This window comes from Rousettus aegyptiacus, unplaced genomic scaffold, assembly GCF_014176215.1.
Source record: "Rousettus aegyptiacus isolate mRouAeg1 unplaced genomic scaffold, mRouAeg1.p scaffold_m13_p_12, whole genome shotgun sequence".
NCBI classification, from domain to species: Eukaryota; Metazoa; Chordata; class Mammalia; order Chiroptera; family Pteropodidae; genus Rousettus; species Rousettus aegyptiacus.
The window spans coordinates 85,088,824-85,104,110 of NW_023416287.1; the positions used below are offsets into that span (position 1 = coordinate 85,088,824).

At 44.9% G+C, this 15,287-nt stretch overlaps 1 protein-coding gene across 5 annotated transcripts in view; it reads right to left on the reverse strand.

Annotated features, from left to right (window-relative positions):
- RNF152 (ring finger protein 152) overlaps positions 1-15,287 on the reverse strand; it is a 70,551-nt gene that overhangs the window by 17,127 nt on the left and 38,137 nt on the right. Inside the window, exon 1 of one of the 5 annotated variants that reach the window (XM_016155730.2) lies at positions 4,805-13,410. The exons of the other annotated variants lie outside the window; for them this stretch is intronic. The gene's annotated coding sequence lies outside the window, so the exon portion shown is untranslated. Of the gene's footprint in view, positions 1-4,804; positions 13,411-15,287 lie in introns of those variants that run through there. 5 annotated transcript variants of the gene reach the window in all.

Below are 15,287 nucleotides of genomic sequence, written 5' to 3' on the forward strand. Positions count from 1 at the left end.
CTACCGTCGCCCCTCAATACCCATGACCCCCTGCAGGAGTTTAGCCTCCGACCGAAGTCGCGAAGATGTCCTAAAGGCATCGGCACTAAAATTGCGCGCCACCGGGAGTCAGCTGCCAGTCTGCTCATGACTTCCGCTGTCTCTTCCTTCGGGCTGCAGTAACTGCACGAGGGGTGATCTTCCACTTAGGCACGGTAAGCAGAAAGAGCAAAGGCACCAACCCTCTGACTCGATGCCGCGCAGCGGTGCACCCAAAGGCCGCCCGTCACCGATCCGTCTTTCCTAAGCAAACAATAAATTCGGTACATTCCAAAGACTTCTCTTCTCGCCTTCTTCTATGTGAGTCAACTTTGAGATAAGACGTATCGACAACGAAAAGCGCATTTTAAAATGTGCAGTTCGACAAGTGTTGACACAGGTACACAGCCGTGTAACCGCCACACCAATCAAGCTATTTTCGTCACCCAAAACGTCCCTTCGTGCCTCGTGCAGTGCGTCCTTCCCACCCCCGTCCCCGGCCCGTCTGGCAGCCGCTATTCTCCCTTCCATCTTTGAATTCGTTTGTGTGAAGCCCTCGCCTATGGGTTTTGGTTTAGGGGGACAGGGCAATATTCTGAGTGTGCTGTCAGATGACCTAGGACCGTGGTTTTTGAAGAAGAAAAAAAAGAAAAGGTGTTCATTCAATTTCACCTTCATCGTTCCCAGAGAAAATGCTAGGGTAACAAATACTACTACGGACGCATTCATTCGGATGCATGCTGAGCACGAGGCACTCTTCTCGGCTTGGGGGAATCTAACCGGAAGAGATGGGGCCCTCCCCTGCAAAGACAGCCACGTTCACAACCAAAGCACAGCGTGTACTCTGGGCTCAAGCTGGGGACCAGGTAAGGAATGGAAGTAAGAGCACCTGTGTCCGTCTGGAGGCCCCAGGAAAGATTTTTCGGGAAAAGGCAGCATTTTAATTTCGAGGATGAGGACGCGGAACATGCAAAGGCGCAGAGGCCTGGATGAGGCAACACGAGTGTGGTTCGGAGCAGGGACCAGAGCTGGGGCCTCCAGCCAGCGACTCAAACGTCTCTGTGACAGGGGACGGTGACGGCACCCCCCTCACAGGTGGCTCAGAGTCAAAGGCGCTAATACCTCTAAAGCACTTGGAACACTACCTGGCACCCGGCTGTCCCTTCTTGGCACAATCGCCATCTGCCGAGACAGGCAGGAGAAGGCCAGCGTGCCACGCCGGGCAGTGGGGTTGGAGCAGGACTAACGAATGGGGCGCGAAGCACAGCCCGGCGGGGGGACCGGTGGAGAAGCACGTGGCGGTCCCAACATGGCCGGGCCACACTGCTCCGAAGCAAGACAGGGGCAAACGGCTGGGCCCCACTTTCTCCTCCTCCACGTCCTGGTCCTGAGGAAGAAAGCAGGTGTCCCTCAGGCTGGGAAAGGCCACGTCACTAGGAGGCAGCAGGGGCAGAGAGCAAAATCCGACCCCCGAGGAGGGTGAACAGGCCTGGGAGTGAGGGGCAGGGTGACGGGGAGGAGGGGAGAAGGGCGGAAGGAGAGGAGAAAAGAGGAGGGGAGAGCGGAGGCGAGAACACAAGCCAGAGCAAGGCCCAGGCCCCGGGGAGAGTCCCCAGGAGAGCGGGAGCAGCCATTCTTACCCACATAGTTCCTGGAGGAAATGCTAGGGTAACAAATACTACAACGAGTATTTGGGAAGAGGTGGGAAACCCAGGGCTGGAAGAGCAGCCCCTCCCCCTTCCTATTACACACAGTTTAGATTTTATCCTGTAAGCAGTAGGGGCCTGTCAGTCACAACTACATTCTCATTTTTTGCCATGTTAACCATCTGAAAGTGTACAATTCAGCGGCATTAAGTGCATTTATAATGTAACTGTTGCCACTATTTCCAGAACTTTTTCATCATCCCAAACAGAAACTCTATACCCGTTAAAATAAACAGTAACTCCCAGCTTTCCTCCTCCCCCAGCCCTGGGTAACCTCTCTTCTGCTTTCCGTCTCCCTGAATTTGTCTATTCTCGGCACCTCATATACGTGGAATCATATAATACTTGTCCTTTTGTGTCTGGCCCACGTCACTAAGCATGCTTCCAAAGTTTATCCATGCTGAACCATGCAACACAATGCCACCCTTTTTTACGCCTGAGTAATATGCCACTGTGCATAATGTTTTTAAAGTTTAGGGAGCAGAGCAAAGAATAAATGGGCAGGGGTTCAACTGAAAGGGAGGGATGGGCAAGGCCGGGATGGAGGCGGAGGGGAGGGAGGGAGGTGGGGAGAGCAAAGGAGGACTGAGGGAAAGGCCCCAGGTTTCCGGTTCAGGAAACTGGGTGAAGGCAGCATTTTTTAAGAAGCGCTGCAGTCATGAAATGTAGCACGGGGTCCGAAGTTTACGGAGACGACCAAAACACTCTGCATCCTGAAATTTTCTATCTACTAAAGTCTTGGCTTCTATGTCAAATGCAGATAAATAATGGGAAGCTAGCTTAATTTTCACCAATCAATTATTGGACAATAAAGAAACGGGCATTTTCATTCCTAAGCCTTCTAGAAAACAACGGGAGGGGAAGAGATTGAAACACGAATGTTTACGTTTATAGCGATTATGCCTTAAGTGTTCAAATTCTTCTCATCTCTGAAAAGCTACAGCACAATACTTCTAAGGGATTCTGTGGCGCCATGCTGGAGCTGTGTATTAGGTCATCACACCGTCAAATAATGACCGGCGAGGCCCACAGCCATTTCTTGCCTCGTAAATCCCTTTCTCTCTAAATACTGGGCTGTGATTACAGAATCGGTGTAGAGAAACGCTGGATTCGCCACCTCCCCCTGGGTCGCTTATTCAGTTTGATCTCCCCCATCTTTAAACAGACACATCTTTCTTTACAGAGCAGTGAAGTTCGCTGACCATGGCAGGTGGTGCATAGTGGGCACTCATTTACTCGATAACACCCAGAAAAAGTGCGCACCCGCCACCCGCCCTCCTATTATTGCGAGAATACGAATATTCGGCTTTCTAAGGAGCCCAAAACTGAAAGGTGGAGGTTCTGGATTATCCAGATTTTTATATCCAAGACTATGCACAATAATTAAGCTGCAAGAGGAAAAAATTAAGCAACTGAGGACGCAATGCTCGCCCCCTACTCCCAGCAAGTTCCCTTGAAGCAAAAACGCTGTAAAACCACAATTTTTATGCCAGGTAGAAAGCAATGATTCATTTTGTTAAAGAACTTTACATGTAAATGACTTCTATAAAAATAAATTTTCTTGTTAAATGTTAAAGCTTAAAAGTCTCATCACCAAATAAAAAATTTATTTCCAAAACTTCATTAAATTATATAACCTTTTTAGAATATAAATACATATTCTAAATATAGTAGTGTGGGGGATAGATATGTGTCATAATCTATAAGTATATTTTTATATATCGGCAACATAAAATCCAATTTTTGTTCTTATATAGAAACTACAAGACAGACAATTCCTAACTCTTAAACTGGTTTTGTTATGAAGTTATTTCAATTATTCTTCATAATGTCAACTATATTCAATTTTAGGAAAAGTAAAATATTTAAGTCATATTTTTAAACAATTTAGAGTCACCTAAATATCAGAATTAATCAGTAATGGTCAACACTTAACAGTAATTTCTACCAATTGAAAGGTTGTTGTTGTTGTTATTATTATTATTATTATTATTGGTTGGGGTAGTTATTCTAAAGCATTTTGGATTTGAACAAGAAGAAAAGTCTGTATTGTTATTTATACTATATGGATATTTAGTTTTTGTGTTAAGTACACATGTTTATACATATTACTTAACTAAAATAAAACTACTTAAAGCATTAAAATATCTAACTTTATAGTATCGAATGTTTGTTTCTTCTAAGCTAGTAGTTTTACTTAAAGAAAGTAATTGATATCTTATTTGGTGAAAACTGGTATCCCAATTCAATAAGGCAAAAATATCCCCAAATAGCCATGTACTTACAACCCCCTATTAAAGTAAGCCTCTTTAACCTACCAATAACTTGAGCTTAAGCTTTCATTTCACTTGCTAAAAAATCCTCCATAACTTACCTTTCTTAGAATAGTCACAAAATGTGTCTAAAAACACAAATATTTTCTAGCTTACCCAAATTCTACCTTTCAATTAAAAAACAGTCTGATTTAACAAGCATGCATTTTGTTAAGTAGAAAATAAACTGAAACAGAGTCTTTCAAGCCAGCTGATAAAACTAATAGAATTTTAGAAACCACCCCAATATTGAGCCCACCTGTATGAGGTCTTGCCTGATATGAAGAATGTGTTTCTAACCACCAAATAGAAATTTACGAGCTGCCACTGCTGAGCTTTGCCAGTGTGTTCTCATTGTGTGAGTACCAAAAATAACAGTCGACCCATGCAAAATCTGCTTAATTCAAATTTTTATCAAAGCAGAAGAAATGGTGAAGTATATCCCAAGTCACTATGTCGAAAAAGTGACAGCTCCCAGCCATTCCTGACTCTGTTTCTACTAAAATTCACTGACATTTACTGACAGAGCAAATAGCTGTCTCCTTGGCCCGATGCGTATTCCGCACTTTTCATACAGACAAGGCAATAATAGGAATGGAACAACAAACACAGATTTAAATGGAAATAGATTTCTCACGAAGCATTAACTGATGTAGGTCACAGGAATCGGATTTAATTGGTTTATTGAGACAGCAGTCTATTTCGGAAAATAATTCTCTAATGCTCTCAGTTATCGAGTAACTTAAATCAAGGTCAAATTTAACCTACTTTTGAGAGGAGAGGTTGCAAAGCCTCAAAGAAATTCAAATCGAAGGTGATTCCCAGTGCCCCGCTGCTACTACAGCTGCAGACCCGGCTCCAGCCTCCTTCGGGAAGCCCCGTCCTTCGAACGATCGCTGCAATCGCTGCAACTCCTAGTGCAACGTCAGTGAGACCACAGAACCACAGACTCAGACAAACCCCATTTCCTGAGGAAGTGATTCTGGAGCTAACATCACCGAACACCAGGGCCGACTGTTATCTCGTCTGTTTGTTTTTCCTTTAGCTAAAGGGAAACACTCCTCACAGGGCTCTAAGGGCCAAAGGGACTGTGCATTTTTAAAATGCCATCTATCCCTGAAACTGGATTATAATAAGCAGATAAAGAGAAAGAAAACAGTGTGACAACAATTCGAAGAGATTTCTATTTCTGTCCATCAATCTAGAATGAGGCAATACATCACCCAGATGACCCTTCTCAGTTATGGCCACTTTCATAATCAGATTTCCATTTGCATTAAAGAAAAAAAGAATCAGTTTCATCTACAAGATAAAAGATGAAATACACCGAGAACACCAACCCCTTCTGGTTTGAATGTGGCTGGCAAAACGCCACTGTGAAACTGCTCTATTGTACAAATCAGCAAGCCATCATTCATGCAATCGCCCATCCGGTGATTTACTGAGCACCTACTGTGCAGGCACTGGAACAAATAACGTCGCCTTTGGTTACTCGTCCAATCTTTTTTGTCATGTCCTGGCTTGAGTCTCACACCCAGCCACTCTGAGCCATTTCAACGTCTCTAAAGGCAACACAATGTACCTCCCTTGCTTCTAAGTCTTTGCACGCAAATCTTTCTCTTACCTTGGAAAGCTATCCCTCCCTTTTTGGGCCTGGAAAAATTCAGCCCAAATATCCATAACCAATTCCAAGAAGTCTTCCCTTAGGGCCCGAGCTGGGTGAGACCACACTGCTACGCTCTCTGAGGACCCCTTTCTGTAACAATCACATTCTGCTCACCTGTGACTCCCTCATTAGAAAGTGAGTTCTTAAGGGCAGGAGCCTGCACACACACCCTGTGTTTGGCCAACTGAGGGGTTCAGTGGACTCCTGTTGACCTGCAACTCCCCAACTAGAACGAAGACCCTCAGGACGGCAGCTGATCTGTCTTGCATTCTTTTCTCAATACCTAGGCAATGACTGGCCTTCAGTAAGTGCTCAATATATGCTCACTGGATGATTGCAAATGAGTTGATATCAGGCCATTTTTGAAAAATTAAGGGTATATGGTCACCAGTATTTGTAGGCAATGCAGAAATCAGGAGCATAAGGTTCATGCATTAACAGTGTGCTTTTATTTACCTCCTCTTAGAAGCTGGTGAAGTTTGTTAAAGAACAGAGTTAACTAAACATAGGTGTCTTCTACTAGAATTAGTACGTCTAAACAAACAATTTGAATCCGTGCCTCATAATGTCCTCTGAAGACTGAACAGATCAGTGTCTAGGGGTGAAGACCCAATGTCCTTTTGCAAAAAGCTCCCCGGCCAGTTGTGATGTCAATTGAGGGTTGAGAGCCACTGATAATCCCTTACTCTAACTAAAAGGGCTCTAACAATTTACTCCCAAATAGGCACTCACAAATATTGCTCTTGTGGGAACAAAATGGTAAGTGGGAAAGATGCCATTATCTAACAAAGCTGTAGATGACTTTGCCCATTGACCCAGCAATTTTACGTCTAAGTATTCCTACTGGAAATATACCTCCATAAATGCAAAATAACATATTCACAAGATAATGCATTTCCCCATTATTTGCAATAACAATTAGGCTGGAGTGGGGGGGGGGTGCGGAAATCCCATTCACAGAAACTAATTGATGTCTATCCACATGGAGCAGTTAGATTGTGGTGGTACAAACGTATGGCCATGAGCTGCTTGGGAACGATGGCCAAGTTGTATTGTGAAGTGGGGGGTGGGAGGGAAGCAAAGTGAAAGAAAGAAGGGGAGTAAGAGTATACATTTAATTATTTTCACAAAAATAAATACAGGACAAACCAACCGGTATAAACGGTCACGGGTAAGGGCGTGGGCGGAGACAGTGAGGAAGGGGCTCTCTCGGTACACCTTTCCTACATCTGTGGCTTTTGAGTCATGAAAATAATCTATGTATTCAAAAAAAAAAAGGAACTAAACCAAAAAGTATGAACAAAATCAAACCCTCAAATCAGATATAAACAGAAACAAGTGAACTGAACTCAAGTTGACGACATAACTACACTCACCTAACTTTTGAAATATAAGCTCTCTGCTTACCCTTAACGGGATGCATTCTTCAACAGTGATAATAACAAAACCGTCTAAGCAATCCCGAACTTAATTGGTTTGTTGTTGGTATTAATGCTAGTGTAGTAGTAATTCTGAAACTATTTTGTTTATATTACATGCTGAAACGAGTAAACAATTCCATTGAGAAAACAAGATTTGCTTGCTGTGAAGAAGAAAAATAAAAATACCAGAATGAGGGAAAGTGAGGAGGAACTCAGTGCGTTGAATTTAAGGTAGAATCATGAGAATACAATCATGTTTTACACAGACAGATGATTCTAAGCTTTGCCCTCTGAAAAAACCTAGAGACAGTGACATTCCAGCAACAAGAATATTTAGTTCCCAGCTCTTGGTTTCTAAGACCATTTCTCAGAAAAGAACCTGAAATCCTTTAGAAGTGGCTGATTCCAGGTCTGGGAAAATACGAAGTGAGTCTGAATCATTCCATAGTGCCGTCAACTAAGAAAGATGGGGACATGTAAGATGGCCGTAGGCATCAGCTCGAAGGTACCTGAACTGCACTGGTCAAATGTGGCGACATTTGAACGTACAAAAAAACGTTGGTCCTGTGTGGACTGACTGCGGTGTCCTCCCCCCAATTCCTGTGTTGAGCCCCGACACCCAAAATGACAGTACTTGCAGGCGGGGCCTTTGGGAGGTGCTTAGGTTTAGATGAGCTCATGATCATGGAACCCCCACAATGGGGTCAGTCCCTTAAAATAAAAGAAAGAGACCAAAGCCCACCCCCGTGCCGTGAGAACCACCTACGAGCCAGGAAACGGATTCTCACCAGGAATCTGCCCACATCTTGACCTTGGACTTCCCCGCCTCCAGGACTGCGAGAGAGAAATGTCTGGTGTTTAAGCCACCTAGTCTGTGGCGTTTTGTTATAGCATCCCGAACTCAGACAGAGGTAATGTCTTATAAGAGATTTAATTAAAAAAAAAAAATTTCCATGACTCCATAGTGATACTGAAAGGGATGGGGAAAAAAAAAAATACAGAAAAAGCAGGGGAAAGAAAGAAATGAGGGGAGGCTTTTTCTTTTGTAATTGACAAATGTTAGCTAATATATGAAAAACAACTGATCCAATTTCCAAAACCACAGTTTTGCCGTCTTCGACGTAGGGACTATAACTTGGGCAAAGATCATCAAGAGAAGCTGACAGCATTGGGTGAAAGGCTGTTGAAAGACAATTTATTTACCTTGAAGCATCGGCTCGCAGATTGCTCATCAAATGGTAAAGGGAAAAGACATCTTTACAGTGAGGAGATCTGGCAGACAGCACCTTAACCAAAAAGCAAATTTAGCACCTCCCCACAAATGGAACAGACTGACGTCACGAGGGGATGCGCCCGGCAACGCTCGGGCGGGTACCGCGCCACAAGGTTCACCTTGAATCTAGAGTCATGCAGGAATGAGACATGCAGGGATGGAATGGACCAGGGTCAGGGAGAGGAACGCAAAAAGCAAGGAGACTGTTCCAGATTATGAAAACCGAAGAGACGCTTAGAACCATGACGGGATCCAGCATGGGGGGTGGGGAAGCTCCACCGTGACACGAGATTTTCGAATATGGACCGCGTGGTGAATTTCCTGAGTGTCATAATGATGCTGTGGTTTTGAAGGAGAACGTCCTTGTTCTCAGGAGACTCCTGCCAGAAATATTCTGGGATGAAGTGTCATGATGCCTGGAAATGGGGCGAAATGTTAAAATTCATCTCCATTCCACCTGTTAACTTATTCCTTCTATTTCTAAGATCGTGGGCGAGAGAGAGTCTCAACACAACTCGAGCAAGCCTCTCACACTTACAGAGAAGCTGCGAATCGCCCTGTCAAAACTTCCGCGGGGCTCTACAAAAACACAGCTTTCTGACTGTTACGGGCTGAATCGTGTCTCCCCAAAATTCCTATGTTGAAGTCCTACCCCCCTAGCACTTTAAAATGTGACTGTATTTGGAGACAGGGCTCTTAACGAAGCAATGAGGCTAAAATGAGGTCATTTTAGCTTGGGGGGCGGGGCACGTCCAACGTGACTGCATCCTTCTAAGGGGAAATGTTGACACAGACATGTACGGCAGGAAGACCATGTGCCGACAGGGAAGAGCCAGCCCTCTGCGAGGCAAGGAGGGAGGTGTCAGAAGAAACCAACCCTGCTGACACCCCGAGCTCAGACTTACAGCCTCCAGAACTGGGAGAGAACACGTTTCTGCTGTTTATGTCGCCCAGGCTGTGCCAATTTGTCATGGAAGCCTGAGCAACCTAATAACTGACTCTGTGCTTTTCTTGATTAATTTTCTATTTTGCCAGGGAAAATGTCTAGCACAGTTCCTGGCTCATGGAGCTCAAATGCGGTCGTTCTTCCAGACTTCACGGGGTGGCCCACCAGGCCCTTCGATCGGGCCCCCCTTAATCACATGGGCCCCGCGGCCCAACCCCATGCCTCCCCTCGGCCCCAGGACACCTTCCAACTCCAGCTCCTTGCTGCTGCGCCCTTCTTTGAAGAAACACACCCACCATCCATCCTGACCTGAAGGCTTCCCTCCCCAACCTTACAAAGCTGGAGCCTCCCCTCCCCACAACTCCTCAGCCCCTATGAAACCACGCCCTGTGCTGCGTTATTACTGCTTGTGCACTCACAGTTCTCTCCCCAGACGTCGGTCTTTCTAGAACAGGAACTAGATGTTCCTTATCTTCGAAAAACACAGCATTTAAACACACGCTAGGCATTCGTCTCTTTGGTGAATTCAATGACTATGAAACAATCCTTTACACTCGATTTCAGACTCTTATTCTGGTTATCTTCTACTTTGGCATGACCAAGGGACCAGAATGGCAATCACAAAACAGACTCTAAAGATCAGCCTGTTCTTCGAGCCAGCAAGATTTTCTAATGAATCTCAGTGAACCAAGATTAATTGAAATGGACCTCAGTGTGAGCTTGAACCAGACTCTCCTTCTAGACTAAACTGTTATAATCCTTCTGAAGCTCCTGGCAAACTCCCCGCAATACCAACTTGACCCCAAAGCATCTGTAGCCACCAAGCATCCCTAGATAGCCCTACTATTCACGGCTGGGAAGAGATGGAGGGGGCACCATGGACCAGCAAGGCATGGAGGGCCCGGCGACGACGGCGCACAGATCGATGCGTGTACGTCTGCTGCTCAGACCCCGCTCACGGCCCCTGCTTTCACCTCCACATCCAGATCTACCGAAGTCTTAGCCCAGCCGTCCTCATGACTCGACCCCTTGCCTCCCATTTACCTCCTCCCGGAGAACCTTCGCCTTTTTGTAGGTCGCTGCTCCTTTAACCTAAACTGACACTTCTTATCTGTTCCTCGGTCCTTCTTGTCCCTGCTGGAATCTCCTTCTCTGCTAAAGACAACATAGGCTGCCAATGCGTTCTTGACCCGCCTCACCCGCCTGCAGTCCAGGCTGACCTTGGCCATTATCGCCCACAACCTCAATAAACAAAAGAATTACCACAGGACCCCATCTTGTTGCAAAACAAAACAAAACAAAACAAAACAAAAACAAAAACAAAAAAAAACGAATTCCTTCTCCCCTCCTGCAGATCTGAGGTCCTATTACTCCCGTATGCTGTAATCGTCTCCTACAAGGACACTACAGAACCACTCGAATCAGGAAATGGAAATTAACGCTGAGACCCCCACGGTTCAGATTTCGCCAAATGTCCTAATCACTCACAGGGATGGAATCCACGGTCACATGCTGCGTTTACTTGTCACATTTCTTTGTCCTTCTTCAGCCTGAAACAGTGCCTCGGTCTCCCCTTGACTGTTACAACATCGGCAGTTTCGAAGCTTCCTGGAAGGTGTTTTGTAGAATGCCCCTCATTTGGGTTTGTCTGATGTTTTCTCACGAATAGATTCAGGTTATACATTATTATGAATATTATTATTATTTTATTATTTGGTGGGCAGAGGGCAGACATTGCAGAAGTGATGCCGTAATGTTCTCATCCCATCCTAGCAGGTGGTTGTGTTATATTGACTTGCTCACTTTGTCCCCTGAGTTCCTCCACTATAAAGGTACTCTTTAATTCCACCCTCATCTGTTATAGTTAACAAGTATTTTGTGGAGAGATACTCGAAGGCTGTGTAAACATCTTATTTATTATCGCACTATCTGGCCCACTAATTTTAGCATGCTTTAAAATTTCTTGCCCGAATTAATTATAACATGATGGTTGTCAAATGATGATTTTTAATTCTACCCTTTCTTTGACATTTATTAGTTGACATTCTATAGAAGGTGGATTGCCCTATTTTTCCTATTTATTTTATTCATATTCGTACGGATTCATTGATTTTATATTATTCAAGGAATGACATTATCCATTACTGCTATGTTTACTTAATGCTGAAAATGCCCCACATGTGGCTATTGGGAGCTCCTTCGAGCTGGCCCGTGTCCTTTTGACACATGCCCATCATTCTTTCAGCACTTCCTCTGTGGCAAAACAAAACAAAACAAAAAAAAACACACACAACGTTTTAGGCTCATCTTATATTTATCATGCCCCAGGCCTGGAATCGGTTATATCTCCACGGAGTTCATTCGTTTTAGGTGGAATGACATTCAGAAGCAGAGATCTGGGCAATAGGTGTGCCCGTGACCATCGGGTATCACTCCTCTCTGGCCCTGTCCGAGGACATGGCTAGGAAACATACATAACCTCCGACTCCACCGGAAATGTGTGAAGTCTTGCTCCTGCGAAGCGGATAAGCCTCGACAGCAGGGAAGTCTCCTCGGGTCCTGCAACCTGGACTGCTCTGTCTTTTCTTCATAACCCCAAGGAGCCGTGCCCTCCAAGCGGAGGTCTAGTCCAGCCCCTCACAGATCCTCTCCATCCTCCAAAGCCCACTCTCGGATCCGGGGGCTCCTGGTTCCATCCGATGTGTCATCCTCGGTCACCTCTCTTGCCATACTATTCTGTGTGTTTGCTTCTACCTTCTTGGCTTCATAGGTGGACTTTCAAAGTCCCTGCCTTGCATTCAACTCCCTGCTCCCAGCCCCACCGCTAGCTCCCAGAATCCGGGACCGACCCCTCCCCCTTTCTTGAAAAACAGCACCGAAACAGATTCACGTTCTTAACAACGCAGTCCACCTTACTCTACGTTAATTTCCAAGGGACAGAAAAGTGTAAGGTGGTGTAGCAAAGTGACATGCACCTTTTTAGGTTTGTGCGGGTGATTTTGGGTCCCAAGGTCAGTGCTTCCTTCTCAGCTAGTTCTGCTTTTTCTGAGCTGCTTTTTTCTTTCTCTGCCTCTGACACCGCAGTGTTCTAAAGGCACCATCGAATTCTTCCCTTTACTGATCCGCCCAGCGTCCGACCTCAGACGCGGGGGTGTGCATCTAAGTAACCTAGAGGGGACATACAAAACCTTCTGGTTCCTACTACCTGCTGTAGGAGCCTGCTACAGGGTGAGGAAGTCCCACAGCGTACACGAAACAGCCGTTCACGGGAAAGGTGATCGGAAGTCAGCCTCAGACCATTTTAGATTCCATAATCTGTTTTTTAGCAATTCCTACAGGGTTCCGTACATGATGGATGTTTAATAACGCCACCAGGCTAACGAGCAGTGATTTCTAGTGGGTACCCATAAAAAGTCGTTACAAAGGCCTATAATTCTGGACCTCAGAGCTTTCATTTTTCCAAGGTGGGAGAGGCACATAATAAACATCACCAGAAACACAATATGATATGACACTAGCTATTATGGCTCAAGGAACCAATACCCATGTAATGGTCCCTTGTACATTAATAATAGTTACAAAATGGCATAGCCCATTTTGTAACTATTGCTGTGCTACAAATCTTATATCCTTTTATTTAAGAATAAATAAATAAACGAGTTCAAGCTGGATCCGACACACTTCGGTATAGCGAGATATTTGTAACCATCCCTTTTCCAGTCTAACGATTCTAAACTTTTGGTGGTTCCAAACCATTCTGAGAAGTAATAGGGTACATACCCCTCGATCTCTACCTCTGACATCACAGTGTTCTAAAGGCACCATTGGGTATAAGCATAGAAAAATACCCATTTGCACACAAACAGAATTGTGCCTACAGGTATCCTAGGCCGCTGCTTCTCAAACTTTAATGTGCCAGAGCGTCACCGATGCTACTCTGAGTGGCAAAGTTCTGGGACAGAGATCAGCACACATTTTCTCTACAGGGATGGATGGTAAATATTTTAGGCTTTGTGAGCCATATAGTATCTGTTACAACTACTCAACTCTGCCATGGTATCAGAAAGTGCCCATATACAATATACAAATGAATGGAATGCGCCCATGTTCCAATAAAACTTTATTTACAAAAACAAAAGGCAGGCTGGCTTGGGCCTGAGGACTATACGAGCCGGCATTACTTTGCAGCCTGCACTAGGAATCTAACAGCAAATCACAAAATTAAACTCAGTTCTGAACTTTTTTTTTTTTAAGGGCTCGCATTTATTTTTACCACGAGTTTATCATATTCGCTTTGTTATGTACTTAACCAGAAATTCCCATTACTACATTTTTTCCTACTGAACAATGTGTTATGAACAAGCCATTGTTCCATTTTCCAGCCAACACAATGAAGGTCAGACTAATTCCACGTTTCCTGAAAGACCCTTTGTGGCCGAGTTTTCTCGCTCACAGCACGGTGCTATTAATTGACCGCTGACCAGACGCCAGCCATAAAAGCAAAACAACACGCTCTGGTGTCCCGAGCAGCCTGTTTCTCTCCTGGAGGCCACTGTCGTTCCTTTAACAAGCCTGGCAGCTGTCAGACTCAGGCCAACAGTCACAAGGCCTGTGTGTCCCTGGAGACTTGTTTTCTCAAAAACGAGGACCTGCACCAGGCTCTTCTCTGGCCTGTGCCCTTCCTTCATGGCGCGAGGTCAAGCACCTGACTGTGGAGCACCTTCTCGGGGGAGCCTCGCGGAGTCACTCGCCGCTTCCTGACGGGTGCCGGCGGCTCCCTCCTACCTCCATCATCTGACTGCACAGAATGGAAGTGGTTTACATGGGTTTCCTCCCACGGGTCCTGCATTTTAAAGTCAGACCTGGCCAGGTGCCTGCTAACCTGCGCTGTGGGAAGGAGTTTAGAACAGCCCATGAGGTCCCAGGGGCACCTTGATGACCGTTTCCAAGTGATTGAGGAAACTATTTTCTTTTCAGCTCAATCACATCCTAACCAAAAAGCCAGCTCCAGCTAGAAATGACCTAGGTCGATGGTGTGTTTCTAGCCTTTTCCAATGGTTTCTTAAGTCAAGCCTCATCAGATTAGATATTAACTTTCGGTAGGATTGTCGGCTATTGTCTGAAACTCTAGAGTGAGAATCCAGGTGCCTAAAAAGCACAAGCATAAAACGTTACAAAGCAAAAATGATGCTTATCATTTTGTATGAAAGCCAAAGTCAAATTCATGAGTATAGTCCTTTTATAAAATCTTATGCAACTTATCTGAAAAGACTGGTGGGTAATAGGACATAGGAAATCATAAAAACAATAAATACCCTACTGCTATCCTTCATCATGGCTAGAAGATTTGCCACTCAATTTGGTGTAAGAAGCCACACTGACTCTTGTGTTTTTTTGTGTACTTGTTGTGGTTGTTTATGTGGGCGAAACATATTTGGAACTGTAGGATAGTCACAGCAGCATCTTTTACATTTTATCTAGAAGATAAGCTTCTAAATCACCAGTACACATAGTCCAACAAATTATTCATGCCATCTACGCAATAACTTTGGAAGAGAGAATAAAAGTATAACGTGGGTCTGTGGGTCGCATGTGCTCGAAACCTGTAGCTCCAACGAGGGCAATAAGATGCCATGAAACTTGATTTCTCAAGGGACTGTGCGAACAGCATCTTCCCTGATTAATAAAGATTTGATGACCTTTAGATACTGACGATGGCCTTGCGAAAAGGCATTTATCCACCTGCTCATCCTACCGATGAACAATGCATGTGGGGCAAGGAACAAAGAACCTGTTTCATTCATTTTACTCCCTCTGTTCCTCCCGGGGGCCAGAAGTGGATACGAAGGCAGAAGAATGTTGGTGACACTGTAGGGTTCTTATTTGTACCAGTCGGGAGGCCGGGTGAAGATCGTTCTCCTATTCACTCGTAGAGGGGACAGTTA